Source organism: Varroa jacobsoni, unplaced genomic scaffold (assembly GCF_002532875.2).
Source record: "Varroa jacobsoni isolate VJ856 unplaced genomic scaffold, vjacob_1.0 scaffold_1474, whole genome shotgun sequence".
Lineage (NCBI taxonomy): Eukaryota > Metazoa > Arthropoda > Arachnida > Mesostigmata > Varroidae > Varroa > Varroa jacobsoni.
The window spans coordinates 159,792-170,748 of NW_019214376.1; the positions used below are offsets into that span (position 1 = coordinate 159,792).

Consider the following 10,957-nt stretch of genomic DNA (forward strand, 5'->3'; position numbering starts at 1 on the left):
ATCGATGGACTAGTTACTGCGAAGGCTCAACTCGAATCGGATCGCTTGATCGACCGGTGCTGGCAGTACTTCACGCTAGCGACCGATAGATTAGATAGACTTAAGTGATCAGTGTACGGTAACAACGGTAAAATGTTGCAGGACGACTTTCCTATTGAAAGAAAAAGCTTACGTATATACACAGAGACGAATGCGTGCAGTCATGCATGGATGTTGTAGGTTTCTTCAGTGATGTTCATCGATTAATAACAACTGTTTACTTTGTTTTATTCATCTCGTATATTTACTATGATAACTGTATTCTGAACGCATACCCCTTCACGATGCGCTATCTAATTAAATGTCGGTTCCGATATTTGGGACTAGCCTACCTATGCCAGTAGGTGTCTGTTAGAAACAATGCACGTCCGTAGATATCGGTTAGCGATCTACTATAGCTAGATATTCTCGAGTGCCTCTAGTACTTTACACGATCTATAATGGTTTAGTAGTAACAGAAAGAGCTGATTGCAACGGATAACCTGTGTTTTTCTTACCAGTGTTTTACTGCCTGGAACGAACGCAAGCAAACTGAACGTGCCTCAGGCCAGGGATCCTTCTTCTGAGCCTGATTTTCCTAGGCCCAGCCTGTCTGCCCCAGTCCATCGAACAGCCGTCTAGCAACAGTGGCTCAATTACTGTTATCGTATTCTCAAATCTATGTATGCCAACGGCAATGTGCCCCATAAGATGCCGTTCCTGTGGCAAAAGCTAAATGTATAGATGTCGCTTGGCTTCTAGCTATAAACAAGGGGCGAGAACAATGTTTCTAATAGGCCAATTCTGTTCGAAGGATACGATCGCATTGCGGCTGACAGTAGACGAGCACGTAAGTAGATATCGAAAACAGCTAGATATTATGTTGAGGCAACAGTTAGCGGCACACATTTAATATGTGTCGATTTTACAGGCTGTAACGGCGTGTACACTTAACTACAAAGGCTTATGCATAGGAGATGTTATAAATGTGACAACAAATGAACTGATCTAAGTGCAGGTTGATTCTACACCGACGCGTCCCCTATATATTCTTGACGTACCAATCAACGTAACGTATGTTGCAACAGACGACATTGTTTCAATGTCCAAATCAAAGCCATTTACTCTGTCAGTTTGCTAGGTCTGTTGAAGACGGCATCCAAAGGTGCCAGTTCAAAAAAAGCGCAAGTGATATCATTAGCGTGTGACTGATACAAACTTCATCCGTGTCTATGACGTGTGCCCGATGCCCGCTTGGTATCTAAGAGAATCCATCAGTTGTCGTTTACCTCGGATCAGTCAGTATAAATAAACAGATACACGTGTTAGATAGATACTTGCTGACAGAACAACACTAAGTTTAGCTGTCAAGTGTTTCATACGATTTTCGTTTGGCCGACGTCATTCAACCAAAGAAAGAAAAATGCCTGGACACTAAACTAGAAGATGACAGTAAGTATGACAACCAGGCCGATAATACGATCATGCAAATGCTGAACGATAGAAATGAAGCTTTGTATGTGTAGAGAGAGATATAATACGATTGTACAGTTGACGGATCAAAATGGAACTATATAGGTAACCAGAGATACAAATATATTCAGCTTATATAAGCGAGTGTTGTTTCATCTGAGACGCATTTAATGTTCATTAACTATATTTTATTGCTATTAAATATAGTATGAATTTCGCTAAATCTGAAAACAACGGCACTACAAATATTTATGAGGATAGCCGGGCTGAATAAAGATACATTGATTGATATTATCCTTACTAGTGTACTTCCTAAAGTTGTCTAATAATCCGTATGATTTCTATTTAACTCGTCTGATCGCGTTGATTGTATTTTTTTGCATAGGGAAGACTGAAATAGACAAAACTATTCAATATAGCCTATTTCGACGTTCCGGGAACACATCTTCGTTTACGCTAGCAACCCAGTATAGCATCCTTTTGGTCCCAGCATTTCCACCTGCTCGAGCAATCTTTGGGGCCTGGAAGCTGAAATTGGGAAGTATTTTCGGCCAGTAGAACATAGCAGCGTCCGGCAGCTTCGGCGCATCGATGACATTCATTTGTCTGCTCAGAACAGAAGGAACAATCTGCTCTTTATCTCCTGGATTTATTGATTGTAGAATTCCGTCGCTTTTCTGCTCATATATATATATATATATATATATATATATATATAGTCATCAAAATATGGCCGACTGAAACTAGAGGCGAAGTATTATCGAATGATTGTTGATTTGTTATGTCTTCCTTACTGAAGTAACAACGATGCTTAAATAAATTAACCATAACTGGAACTCACGTGTCTTATTCTATGTGCACTACTTTCAACCAGCGACTTTTGGAGGCAACCAAATCGTGTACGAATCTGTCCTAATTGCGTTCCTTCCGCAGTAGATATAATTTTGTCTCGAATTCAGTGTATCTGCCGATATTAAATAGTAGCTAAACGAGTACGAAATACTTGTACTATCTTCAGCAGAACTCAATGTGATCGTTCGAGAGAAAGTAGTTTGCAGAGTCAATTTCCTTAGAAAAGGTATTTCCAGAAAGGTTTGACCGACCTCATGCCTCCTAGGTCCCTGGGTACGCCATCGACTGAAGGCAACAAAGCAAAGCTTTTCATTATTTCGCAGTACCTCTTTCGTCCGAACCGAGTAATACGCCGTCATAACATATACGTATGTATAACCTTAAAACTTTTAATCAGTAATAATCCTCGGATTGTTCTTTGCCTTAAAGCAGTAATTCATTGAAAACTAATTAAAGTGGACCAAGATTAATCTTTAAAAAAGAAAATTGATATTGGAAATGTAGCAGGGTGCAGAAACAATGCCGCCGACAGTTTTAGATAGATCCTTCTACCTGCAATATATCGAGTGAAAGGTTAATTTGAAATGGATAGAACTGCGTGGGGGCACAACCCCACAGATAAATTGGATGAAAAGATCCCATAAAAATACTTTGCCCGTTCCTTAGGTATGGCACCAATGGGTTTTATTTTGAATTAAGCAAAGATAAAAAAAAGCTAGAGTTAATCACTAAACTAAAGAGAAAGTTAAAAAAATTATGCATACATTTTTTCCCTTCATTTACTTTACGTGAACAAGGCATGTGGACTATAGAAAAGCAGACAGACGAGGTAACATCTCTATATATATATGCATGGCACAGGCCTGTAAAAACTTTAGCGGGAGGTTCGTTTATACCCGCTATATTCTTGAAACCTCACGTCGGCGAATCCTCGCATAGCTTATGATGAGGTCTGTTTGAAACTTTCGGTAAAAAATCTGAATATTTCTAGCAAGACAGAATAAACAAATTTATTGAGAGATGATAGAGATGTTGCACAGCCATTTCGTAATCTCCATTAATTTAAAAATGTTTGTAATTATTGCTGATATAAAAGTACGCCTCACTCGGATATGATCAGTTCATCCTTTGCTTTACGTATGCCAGCAAAGGTTCTTTTGTCAGAATGTTTTTACCGGTATTCTTTTTTTAGATCGGTTTGTTAGGTCAATTAGATCAGAAGTCAGTGTCGAGGCTTCCAACCATTAGTTACCGATACCTTTTACTTGCGAAAAACGTGTGACTGCACCATTCTTCGTTTTTTTTTATTTTCCAATATAAATAAACCCTGGAATCTTTTCATCGTAATGACAACTGAACGATGACTCATTGAATGTCTGCGTGTTGAAATTTCCGTTCTAATTAAATTCACAAGACACCTTTGTGTATCTAGGTTGCTTCGCGCTGTTACAGTCGTCATACACTTGCCTACTAAGTTTAGGGAGAGGTGAGGTGATCTAGGTTTGAAATAGGCCGTAGACACACCTCATTCTGCACTGGGAGCAGGCCGTCCTCAGTGGCAATGCCGGACGTATATTTACTTACCTAGCAGAAATAATGTCGTCTGCAATAGGTACTTTGGAATGCAGAAACTTCATTAAAACTCTAATGGAAAAGGAAGAGGTATCCGAAAATTAAAGAAAGCCAAAGCGATCACTTTTCTTGCTGAAAGCAACAGAAAGTAGCGCAATGATAATTCAATTTATATCGGTGGCTGACAGCTCCAGGCTTGTTGCGTACAGATAATGTATGAGAGGCCGTTTCGTTAGAAGAACGCAACCTGAGTTGCAAGCAGAAGGGCGTTTCTCACGTTGGTAGGCCGAAATAAGGATCTGAAGCGTGACCTTAGTAGTTCTTCAACTTCTCGAGCTTGAAGCTCTTGAACTTGACCAAAAGTTCTACACTTGACAGCAAGGCCGCTATCTAATATGGAAAGCAGTGGTAGCCTGTATCCTGGCAGCCTCATGTGTAAAAGATACGGCAATTGCTGCCCGAACATTGCCAGGAAACTCTATTGGGCGCCGGAAGAACGGAGCGAACACAGCAAACTTCAATTTTCGATTAGAAATTTTTTATTTTTTACAGTATGATGTATCTTAAAGGTGACGTAAGACGCCATAGAAGAGCTCAAGAACCAAAGCTTGCAAAAGGTTACCCCTATACAGAAAAAAACCGACCACACAGTACGTATAACACTGAATAAATCATTCGTTCCCTTGGACTTTCGTGACGTGGCTGCGTGTCTTCCGCAAAGCAGATATACCACCTGTACGTACGACTTCTCCACTTAGTCATCGCGTTTATCTAGATGGAGTACATAAAGGCGGACACTGCTATTCAATAATAGATGATAGAAACTGACTAACGAGCAACACTGATATCTGGCTTAGACCATTGACCATTAGACCCACTGATATTGGTACATTTAGGTCTAACAGTGTGCCCAAAGGGTAAAATGATTTGAACAGCTTGAGGAATAACGACGGCGTTTACTTTTATAAACACGTGGCTTTCTTGTTAACGTATCGTGTACCGTCGGCGAAATACTGTATCTACTCGTCCGTACGCTGGCGCTGCCGCCACGGACGAGACGGTGTATAGATGTACGACAAAGTTTCTCTGGAACAAAACGGTAGAAAAGCAGATCCAAATGCATGGGCTGTACGGTAAGCGCGAACTACACAGCAGAAGAAGAAGGCGATGATTTCTATAAGAACGGCGACCATCAAGAAATAGTCTTGAATAGGATGGACAAAAGGCGTTTTTTTTTTATGAGAATGTCATGCTCCCAACAAACAAGCACTCAGCAATCGTCGACTTGTTGATCACGCCGAAACCAAGGGCAACAACGACGACAGCAGCAGCAGCGGCAGCAACAATAACAACAACGGAGTGACGCTAACGCCTGAAGTGACGGCTATCCACACACACCGGCAGCGGCCGTTACAACAATCACAGCCACAGCGTAACACGGCCAATTCGGCGCGGAGCTAATAAAGCGCCCTTTTTCCAAGTGAAGCTTGTGGGTCATGCAGCTTTGTGAACTATAATGTAGTAAACTAGTAGTTTGATAAAAGGTGCAGATTAAATAACAATTAAATTCGGCACATTGTTTATTTGCCCGGTGTTGTTATACACGGATCCATGATTTCAAGCAGTGAAACGCATATTCACACTGGAGCACAAGTAAGCCCTGGTATTTTCCGCGTTGCTTGGACCGTCCGTTATCCTGTTAACCAGGCCTGTTATCCTGAAGAACTCATCTCAGGCTTATTTTTATACTATTTGCACTAGTTAGCTTCGCTATTAACGAAACCGGTAAGACAGGAGTCACATGTAAGTATTTCTCCTTACCCAATAAAGGAGTTTCTCGTATCAACGCCTACACCCAAAGAGCTAGTCTGTGTTGAGCTAAAACAAGCCCCAATGGTACCTATAATTGATTTGAAATAGCTCGCCATCGTAGCTAGCTCAACGATTTATTCTGAGTGAGCTCTTCGTGTAGATTTCCGGCCTTCAGCTCAGGCGCGTTGACATAGCAGAGCGAGGAATGAAGTTTTACTGTGTGGCGGTGAATATTTAAATTTTTGACGATGTCCTGGCAACTTCATCATTTCATTCCTTAGCTTTTCCTCTAACTGACCGCTACGAAGAGCATTTTTGACCAGAGAATTTTCAGGACGAAAGTTGTAGGAACATTTTTGGGCTCCGATAGCGCACCTGGCGATAAACAGCACAAGTTTTTTTCTTTTTATAGAGATGGCCAACATTCGTGTTTACCTCGTAGTAACGTTGTAAAACATGGAGTATTTCTGCAGAAATTTCATTCATCTCCAAAGTGCTCTATCTTATGTCCGAACGCAGAGATTCCAACAATTTTAATATATCTAACACTGCCGAAATCTCAGCTTAAACGTACTATCACATTATTTTAGCTATGTAACTTTAAAGCCTTCTACCTAATAAAACAGTGAATCTTTTTAATGATTCGCTTTTAGCTGGGCATTTATCTTGCTTGCTAGCCCCCTGCCATGTTAGTTCTGCCATAGCAGCAGTAGCTGCAGCAGCAAACCCTGTTCGTATCGAACTCGAGTTCTGTTAATATAAGCGAGCAAATTGATAAGAACGCCTTATGCGATCCATGAAGTACTACACCTTAAGGGTCAGATGGGCATTTTAAACCAATTATTGAACAGATATTTTTTCTCCTTATTTTAGGTAATTAGTTACAGTATATACGAGTGGTTATACAGTAGTATAATGAGTTTTCTTCAAACAAAAACAAATAACACTTTTTCAATAGGACCTATTTTGACGATGTTTAATAGTCGTTGGCACAGCGACATGAAAAGCAATTTTTACATAAGTAGCACGTTCTTTGTAAGTAAGGCTTAAAATTTAACGCCAAAACAGTTGATGTGCCCATAATAATAAAATGATAATAAAATCCGCAAAAAGATCTTCGATCGCCGTTTAACCTTTGAAGTATAGTCGCCAATTGTTGTAACAGTCCGCAGTAGTCCTCAATAACCTAAAGTGACGCCGTGCGTACGGAAACTGGCTAGGTATAGTTGTTTTTCTGTCGATCAATTGATTTCAAGAAAGCGCAATACATTGTTGTTAACGCCACAGTGATGCTATGTATGAACGATAAATGCTGACACAACAAAGGTCGTATCTGTTTTAGCGCAGGCCCTGAACTAGTTACAGGTCAAGGTATCTACCAATTGACAATTTCATAAAGCAGATGCAGCCGAAGACCGCACTTGCGACATATGTGTTTCACGTCTCCTATATGCGACTGTCTCTAGCAACATTTCACTATAAGGTATTTCATTACCCTTCTTTTTCGTAGTATCAAATTTTAACGTTCCATGTCTCTATCGTCTCCAGTCTAGTGAGGTACATGTTCCTACCGGCATAACCATTGCTTGAGCTTCGGTTTGATACAATAGACGCCACTACATAATCTGCTCTCGCGACTATCAACACCGAATCGGTATAGGTATCTCGCTTTTCAGCTCAATTTTAATAAGACTTGGATTTCAATTACGCATTCAAGACATTGCTGTTCGAAATACAGAGAACTTTGATTAGCAGTTTCGCCTTAAGCAGGCCGTCAATCAACGGGCCTTCGACACCCTCAACCACTTAGAAAATAATGACGCTTAGCTTTATTCCGGACAATGTTTTCGCATTCGCAGTTTTAATCAAACTAACCATAATAATTATATTCGATTTAAAGAAACTCTTATAAGCAAGCCCGAGTGACGAACGTAAGGCTGAACGAACGAACGGACGCCTTGGGTCAGTCTTTGCGTTACCAATGAAATTTTTAGTCAGCGATATTGAGTTGTGTGTCATTCTGAGCCTTTCTTTTCAGACGGCCTAGTCCAATGTACGTAAGTGTGTACGATGCTCGATGATCATGGGCTAAACGCCTGGGCCGCAAACAAAATGCTACGGGCTTGAGGTAAATCCACGAGTCATCTTCACCGTAAGTAATGCTCTTGCCGATTATTGAAGCTCCCTCCCGTCGACGTGCGTCATAACAGACAATGTTCCAATTTTCGAAATTGAAACAACCTTACTCCCTCTGACGCGCCTTCAGGGGCAAGCAGCTAGAAACAAATATGTGGTATTTCCAGGACGACCTTTGTTCGCTATTATTACTCTGACGAACAGTTAGGTGCGACTCTACATTTTTGTCATATTTGTCGCAATCCTGAAAGTTTAAAACTATAAATAAAACAGTTATATTGTAGCAATATAGTATATCATAGTAAGTGAGCAAGTAAAGGACAGGTTAAATACATCTACACGACTGTCTTCTCGGCCTTAGGAAGGCCTGTTGTTCCACAACTGAGACACCGTTATGGATAGCTGAAGTTCTAGCTAGAGCCATTAATCGAACTATTCTATGCTCTCAATCTAGTTAGCTGTTGTTACGCACCCAGCACACAATGAGCATATCGTATTTATCCGAATACCTTTCAATGTAGCTCAGTTAAAATACATATGTTCATTGGCCCAAAAGTTACGGCTGATATTACTCGGAAAAATGACCTTCATTTTTGGTTTGGGCTGATAAAGACCAGCTTCATTGTCTCCTCTTTGTGTTAGGTTGACAAAGGAAGACTGCCAGAAAAGTCTTTGCGCGAATACGTACGCACATAAGGGAACCGAGTCTCGCTACTTAAGCAAGTAGAAATGACAATACAGATAATTAAGTCACGCGTATACTCTCCCTAAGGTTACTTAGGAAATTGTTGTAGCCACAAAGACTGCATGTGGGTTTTATCAAGGATTGTCACAAAGACATTTGTCAAAGTATTCCTTGAATTAGTGGATTTTCTAAGAAACTGACTGTGGAACGATGATGTAAAGGTTCATCCAAATCTAGATAACCCTCGATTTTTTCAGATTTAGTTCAATGGCCAGGTGGTATACAAGCTGTCTGATCACAACTGCGAGTGTATACAGACAACGAACTAAAAATTTAAGAGGTATAACGAAGTTGGCAATGTATACCCTTTTGAATGGTATTGCCCAGATATAATCTGTCAGGGTCGGCTGTCACCATAGCTCTGAATACCCTTCCATAGGGTCTTTCACGAGACTGATTTTTGAGTTCAAAATGTTCTTTTAGAATATTTTTAAATTGACAATTCACGGGTTTTATAGTCATCCTGTAGTTAATTACAAAGTTTATACCACGAGCTATCTCTGCTGTAGTTCAAAGACAAAACTCGTATTTATGAACCATTCTAATTTTTTAATTATTCATGACTCGTTGTAAATCGCCAGTGAAAAGCCAATCCGAGTGAACGGTTTCAGGTTCGAAAAAATACGATTGTATCTTAAAAAACAATATATATATATATAACAGCGAGTTATCCTAAATCGAACTGCGTATAGGTCCTTCCTACACCACAATGGAACTAAAACAGTACAATCACCTAATACTATAAAAGAGTAGCCAGATTAGATATAAATCATACGTTTATACCCTCCGCTGTTAGTTCATAATTAAAGCATTATCGTGCTAAATAGGGTTCACAAAAAAATTGTGCCTACGTGCAAAAAAACTAAATGTACATATTTTGCCAAAAACCAGATGCCTACTTCGACGTCATTTCGTTGAAACGGGCCTAAGGATCACGCTTGAGGCAAGCCCTTTTTTTTTTTTTTTTTTTTTTTTTGTTAATGCTATCAACTGCTTCGTGGAAGGCAGGTTTGTTTTTTACATAGGTATTGTTGTGGATACCAGAGTATAAAACTACAATAAAACAACAGATGGACTTTGATCAACATGTATGTATCTAACATACTGCTTGTTATTTTTAGTAATAGTAATCATAATACCGAAATTTTAAAGCTGAATTTATAAATAAAAATAAAAGTATGGGTTAGTGGTTAGGGTATCAGCCAACGGACAGTTCTCTCGATTCCATAGTTTGATGTGAATTGTTCTTAGTGATGATTCATAAATTTAGGATTAATTGTAATAAGTCTAGTAAGATATGCCCATCCAGAAATAAAAGGCCGATGAGAAGCAGGTTTCTACGAGTCCGACAATACATCTAGGTGCTACAGATCCGATGGAAACTATGATAGATATAATGCCGCCCATCTCCTTTAATACCATTTTTCAACTTAGTTTCACGAACTCGTATAGCCCATATGAAATAGACAGTTTTAAGTGTATCAATATATTCTCACCTATATTTATTAAGTTTTTTGACATTTTCTGACGTATGATATTCAAATGTGTAGAAGTAGGGTGAAAAGTGTTTAAAATTAAGATATGCGCCAATATGTTTCAATCATCCAAATTCCAGCATTCGCTCCGCCGAAGTCAATGCACGTGTACCGCCAATATTTTGCAGTCGCGAAAAGGTATTTTAAATTTAATAATAGAAATAGACTCTGGTACGTCCTTGTTTTCCTTTATCTTCTTGACCATCGTGGAGTTGTTCTACAAGAGGAAGCGGTATAAACTGTGTGCGGTGTGTGATTACATACAAACCACGATTTATTTTACCGGAGTTTAGGCCTAATAGTGAAAAAAAAAGTTGACGTTTTATATGTTTATACCTTTGACCTCCTGGACTCATCTTTGAGGCAATATTGGGACAATTATCTTTTTGTCATACCTACACACCCACGCCTTGTCACCTGTAGTACATCGCGCGTTGGTATAAAATTTATCTTCTTTTTGAGTATGTTGAGCTTCTTCTGAGACAGTTATCGCAGTTAACGGTTCTTTTGCTAACTCAGGCTTTTCAACAAAAGTTCTCTTGTGAGCTTTTTCTTCTCCGAACAATCACCAGAAGCACGACTCATACGAATTAGCTAGTTTGTCTGTGAGCCTTATTATGACGATCCAATTATCCGTCTTTTACTTCTACCGCGTTTTCTCCATTTTCGTTTAGACTGGTCGCTCAGAACAAAGGTTGTTTCCATATCCCTCATGAAATCGTTGGTATAAAAAGTATATACTTGGTATTGGCATAAGCCTTTAGCAAGATTAGCATTATTTGTCATAGAAAATGTCATGCACACGCTCTTCAGT

General features: G+C 39.5%; 1 long non-coding RNA gene across 1 annotated transcript; it reads left to right on the plus strand.

Moving 5' to 3' along the window:
• Positions 1-874: 874 nt before the first annotated feature.
• LOC111270475 (uncharacterized) lies at positions 875-2,340 on the plus strand. The gene is made up of 2 exons (XR_002686312.2): positions 875-1,470; positions 1,877-2,340. It is a non-coding gene; the product is annotated as an uncharacterized LOC111270475 (long non-coding RNA).
• Positions 2,341-10,957: the final 8,617 nt, after the last annotated feature.